Below are 6,000 nucleotides of genomic sequence, written 5' to 3'. Positions count from 1 at the left end.
CAAATACATGCTTTTTTCAAATTTATTCTAATACATTTATATTATCAACTTTTATTTAAAATAACATATTCCGCTATAATAGAAAGAAGTAAGCATGTTTGGTCTAAAATATCCAAGATGATCTACAACTACAAGGTGTCTTGTCACATACATGATCCAAGATGATCTACAACTACAAGAGGGAGAGGATTCCTTGAAAATTATGATACAACAAAATAATTGAACGCCCTTGGGAGACCATCCTTGAGACAAATTTTTTCGCCAGCAACCAAGATACTAGCACGAAACTTGTAGCAACACGAATGAAGCCATCACCGAGCAGCCAAGGAGCAGCATTGAGGCTCTGCTTGCGCATTATGATGAATGACGATGCTTTTGCCAAAGGATCCCAGGATGTATCATTTTTGCGGACGCATTTTGTTGGCCTGCAAATCCAAGAAAAGTTCAGTCAGAATATATAATGCCAATGCTAATATTTTGGAACTACTATAATGAACGGATGTTTGCGCACCGAGTGTCATATAGAGGCAGTTGTCATAACCTGCGAAATTCAGAAAAAATGGCATGTTAATTGTCGAGGAGTATATCCTTGATCCTCAAAATCCCGAACGAAAGTAATGCCAGGCACATCTCTTGGTTTTTGAATAGAGGGCATCAAGAGCGAAATAAGGGAAGAAATCATATACTACACCAATCAGGTTAATCAATACATACTCGGGTTCTGGTCTCGTTTCTGACTCCTGCTCCGCCAAAACTGCAAGCGATATCTGTAGCCCCATTCTGCTGGTAGTAACTGTTGAAGGCATAAGAAGCATGAGATACCAAGTTATCAGGCTCGAACGCAAGGCTGACTCCTGAATTGCCGAGCAGTCAACGTTTCCACAGGCCCAGTCTAGACCATTCCTAAGATCAGGTTCCGAGGCATTGGCTGATGCAATGCACCACGTTCATTTGAACTGGTTGTCACGTTTGTGTCTGGATTGATATCCACGGTACTTTTCCCAGTGAAATCCAGATTGTACACGCTTGTCTGGTCAGGAAAAAACAAGCCCCAATTTCTCTCTGATTCCAAACCAGGCTTCCTATTCTCATTGAACAATGAGAAGATGTATGTATCTATCTCCCCTCCTTTCGCAGGAGTTCCGGTGTCATTGATGAGATGACGGATCAGATTCGTGTTGTATGTTTGCGCGTTACTCTGGGAGTGGCAGCAGTCTTTTGATCCTTTAAGCCATCCTGTCTCGGTAACCATAATCTGATAGTTGAAATTCAAAGCCATGAGTGCAAAGTTGATTGCATCAATCTGAGCATCAAACATATTTGTGTATAACAATCCAGTGTTTGGATCAATAACTTCAGACGAGGACTCAAAAAGAGCATAGTCGAACACATTGCTCGAGGAGTCTCTATAGGCATAGTAAGGATATATATTAACACATAAAGGGAGACTGATTCTCAGCAAGAAATTCCAACATCGGTTCAGAAACAGCGCAAATTTACTGCTGAAAGCCCCTGCAGAAGGTGGGAACGAGCGGGACAAAACACCCAAGGAATGAGTGCTGGAGACTTTAATCTTCTTATGAAGCCCGGCTTTCTTGAGAGAAGTTAGGACATTTTGCATTGCAGGAACTACCATGGCAGATATATTACTGGGAGCTTCAGTTACTTCAGCACCAACAGTTATGTAAGTGATTTTTGTGGCCGGATAGTATGGGAGAATGCTGTTTTTCAACCATGTATCAGCATTGGATTGGAACTGAGAGAAGGCTAGCAAGTCGGCATTGGGGATCCCGATCATGAGCTCAATTCCTGTATTTGCGAATGTCTTGAGGACTTGGATATTGGAGTCGTATATCCTTACATATTTGATATTGTGAAGTTTGATCAGCTGCACAGCTTTATCTGGGGTGGGTAGATCATCTGCATTTCTCCCATAGCATATTCCGATTTTACCACCTCTGCATACGCCTATCATCAAAATAGGCATTATAAGCATCAAAGAATAACACGAATCCCTCGTATGTCAAACCATACTACAGTCATTCTGCCACATTTTGAGAAGCAAAACTGAACCTAAGAAGCATGGGAAATTTCTAAACCTATTTGCAACAACTCTAGTGAGCAAAACTCGTGTGAATTCGTATCAAAATTGGTTTACAACACTCAAGCATGGATGTATTTCCACACATTCTCGAATCTCTCTCTATATAGGAATGATAACTCCTATTAGATAAGCTAGAAAACTGCAAAATCAATTAACCAACCCCATATGAAAACTAACAATAAGCAGGGAACACACGCAACTATAAGTCCTACCTCCGAAAATCTAGATCTATGTATCATGAAAAAACAAAACAACTTCATGAACATATAGATACATTCTCTCTGCCTCGGCTAACAAGACAAAAAAGTTTCATATATTAGAACTAGATTGGTAGTGATGCTTCTTTCATTAACAACCGATCAACGAGCTAGCCGACGTATGAACCATGGAGATGCTCCAACAAAGAACTAAATGCCATCATCAACAACTCATGAATGCAGCGTTCAGATATAAGGGAATTACATAACCATATTTAGAAATGCCATAAAGGTCAATTCTTGCTACTTGAACAATACTTTACCAGTAATTTTGTGGTATAACACATTAATTTTGGAGAAGCACAAAATATGCATCTGCCATATTTCAATGACATATAATCTCTAAACTAAATATATCATGGGATGGCCTACTTATAAGAATACAAGGGTGCACATGATAGTTGCTGACATCAAGATTCCACAGAAAGTATTAATCTTTGACTAATTATTGAAGCAACATACCAACCAAATAAAGAAAGACATGCCCTGATTTAACCAATAAAAAACGAGTTCTTGAAGAAAACATTTACAAGAAGTGTCCCAAAATGGAATCACAGCAGAATTAGCAAGTTAGATAGAGATGATGTTAATTTAGAGAGTGTAATGTGAGCACATTACCAAAGAGCGTAAGCAGCTGAAGAGTTGCGAAGAGAAACGCGCTCCCCATTTGAATCCCAGTTGCTATGTAAGCGTAGAGAAAGGGAAAGACGATTCAAAACTCCACAAGGTTTTGAATAATTGACTCTCAAAACTTAATGCTTGATTTTAACTTTTTCTGCTGAGTAAATGTACCACTCTTGCAACGTTCTTTTTTCCAACGTCTCTCTTCTTACAAGGAAAAGGGTCTCTCTCTCGAGCTCCGAGTGAGTGAGAGAGAGAGAGAGAGGTGATCACTGAGCGTCTGTGCGTGTCGGGTGGAGTGTGTCAGCAAGGTGGAGTCTGGGGATATGCGGACTTGAAAATTTTATGAATTGAATTGAGAAATGGTTGTTGAATCCTAGAGGTTTTTATTTATTGCGGTGCGGGGTATATTTGAGCTTGTCTGATTCTATTCCCTACAAAAATCCTCTGCCCCAAACACTGTTTCCGCTTTCGCAAATCTCGAATGCTTTGCTATACGCCAATATCAACGGTCACCACTGCCCCATTTTGAAAAAAATTATTTGAGGCATATCTTCATTTTAGTTAGTACACTTATTTAGAGTATAATATAAGGGGGAAATTAATAAACTGAATATAGAACTTTTATTGGATACTACTCTGAAGTGGACTTCGATTTGAATTGCTCTTATTTGTCAAAATATAGAAATTTTGATGGAAATGTGGTTTAAGACATACAGTTAACGTTTCTAGCCAAAGTATCGAATTTGGCGAATATCTTCAACCGTTTGTTTAGTTTGTTTCACACTTCACAGTATATTATGCCACAAACAGGCATGAAATCTGCATTCCCTGTTATACAGACAATTCTATGTTCTACTTTCTTTTGCAAATAAAGGCGAAGCTTTAAAAATACTCCATTTTTCAAAAATTCGGGGAACATAAGAATTTTGAACTAATTCAAAAGCAAAATAAATATACTACTCTATCCGTTTCTTAAAAATATAATTTCACACAAATTTTTATTATAAAATTTGTAAAATAAGAGAAATAGAAAGAATAAATGATTGAAATATGAGAAAAAAAATTCTAAGTTAGAAAATGCATGATTTTAGTGACCAACTAAAATAGAAATAATTTTTATTTTTAATAGAACATTTATGAAATATGAGTCCTGCAGCTAATCCAAAATTTATTTATATAATCCTATTTATTTGAAAAAGTAAAGGAAATTAAAACAATACAATTCCTTAGCCCAACCTATTCGTTCCGGCCCAATATCGCAAATCCAACTAATAACTTTTGATAGCCCTCAGAGTCGAAGTAGTCCTTGTTATCTAGCAGAGTGGAGTATTGTGGTGTTACTGTGACACATTTCATGGAACCTTTTTCACCATACTTTTATTTTTAAAATGAGATATTTATTTATTGAATAATGAATTATTTTATTTTGCAAAAATAAGTACCACTACTATTTACAAAACTAAATATAAATGTTAAATTTTAGGAAACAGAAAACAATAAAATTCTAAATTTTTCTCAGTTGGTGCCATGTTGCGCACCCAAATTCAATGTTAGGCATCAGAATCAATCTAAATATATACTAAAAAACAGGGACAAATTGCACTTCATATTTATGAAATTAAAATAAACTAAAAAATTTAAAAATTGCATAACTAAAATTTAAAAAGTTATATGGTAGTATAATACTCCATTTGTCCTATTAGAAATGCAACGTTTTTTTTTGATGTCCCACTAAAAATGCAACGTTTCCTTAAAAAGAAAAAATCAGGGAATTTTAATCACTAATTAGGGCTCACTAATTAAGTTCATTAAGCATTAAAAAACTAAAAAAACCCTAGCAGACCCTACCTACTCTACAATCGTTTTCCGTCTACCCTCATTTCTCCTAGGCTAATTTCTCCGCCGCCAAGCCTCCGACGACCCTGCGCCTCCATGCCTCCGACGATGACAAAGCTACCCGCTTTCCCATGGGCCTCCGAAGACGGGAACGCTTCACGATGTCTGATTCACCTTTCTCGCCGCTTGTTTTCCTCGTTCGCCTCCAGAATTCCACTCTTCACTCACTGATTCCCGATTTTCTAACCTTCGTCGCCCGATTATCCCTCTTCGTTGTCTGATTCGCCGCGTTAGTTTTATCTTTATACTGGTGTTGTTAAATTTTTCTTTCCCACCATTGTACTTTCTGTGTTGTTGTAGAATGATAAAAAAAAACTCAAGACTTATGTCTTGATCCTCATTTTATAGACTTTTGGTTTACTGATGTGGCGCCATTTTGGAAATTGTTTGAGGTGCCATAATTTTAAGACTAGCAGCCAACTTTGAAAATTAGACTTCGAAATTTTAGAAATGTGGTTGTTCTAATTATTTTGGCATTTGTTTTGTTTATTATTTTTTATTGTGATTATTATAATAATTTTTTAGAACATTGTTTAGAAATGTGAAATTAAAATTACCAATAATATTAATATGAAATGCTTAAGTATGGACGGCAAATTTGGCAACCAAATGTCAAATTTATTCAAGTCAACAAAATAGAATTAATAATTCAAGTCAATATACTCACTTTTTCTCTCTCCTTTAAAACATCCACCAATTTATTTTCTCTCTCCTTTAAAACATCCACCTACTTTTTCCTTCTTTAATCATTAACTTTTTCTATTTCTTACTTTTCTCTCTCCTTCAATCACTCATCTACTTTATTCTCTCTCCACTTAAATTCACTAAACCATCTTGCATAAAATCTTGTGCCCAAAAGGAAACGTTGCATATTGATCCGGAGGGAGGGAATATAAGATTTGTAAGGCCACTAGTAACTACTCCATTTGTCCCAAGTTACTTGAGTCATATTCTTTTTTTGTTGTCTCAAGTTACTTGAGTCATTTCTCTATTCGGCTAAAAACAAAATATCTAATCTCAATTACTTTATTCTTTCTTTTACTTTACTTTATTCTCTCATCTACTTTATTTAACTCACTAAACACAACTTTTTCTTAAATCTCGTGCCGAAAAGAAACG

The 6,000-nt window shown here is 36.2% G+C and overlaps 1 pseudogene; it reads right to left on the bottom strand.

Moving 5' to 3' along the window:
• Window positions 1-277: 277 nt before the first annotated feature.
• Window positions 278-3,335, bottom strand: LOC121791603 (annotated as a pseudogene).
• Window positions 3,336-6,000: the final 2,665 nt, after the last annotated feature.

This window comes from Salvia splendens, unplaced genomic scaffold (assembly GCF_004379255.2).
Source record: "Salvia splendens isolate huo1 unplaced genomic scaffold, SspV2 ctg848, whole genome shotgun sequence".
NCBI lineage: Eukaryota > Viridiplantae > Streptophyta > Magnoliopsida > Lamiales > Lamiaceae > Salvia > Salvia splendens.
The sequence above is the reverse complement of the archived record's forward strand: the minus strand, read 5'-3'. Positions and strand labels throughout refer to the sequence as shown.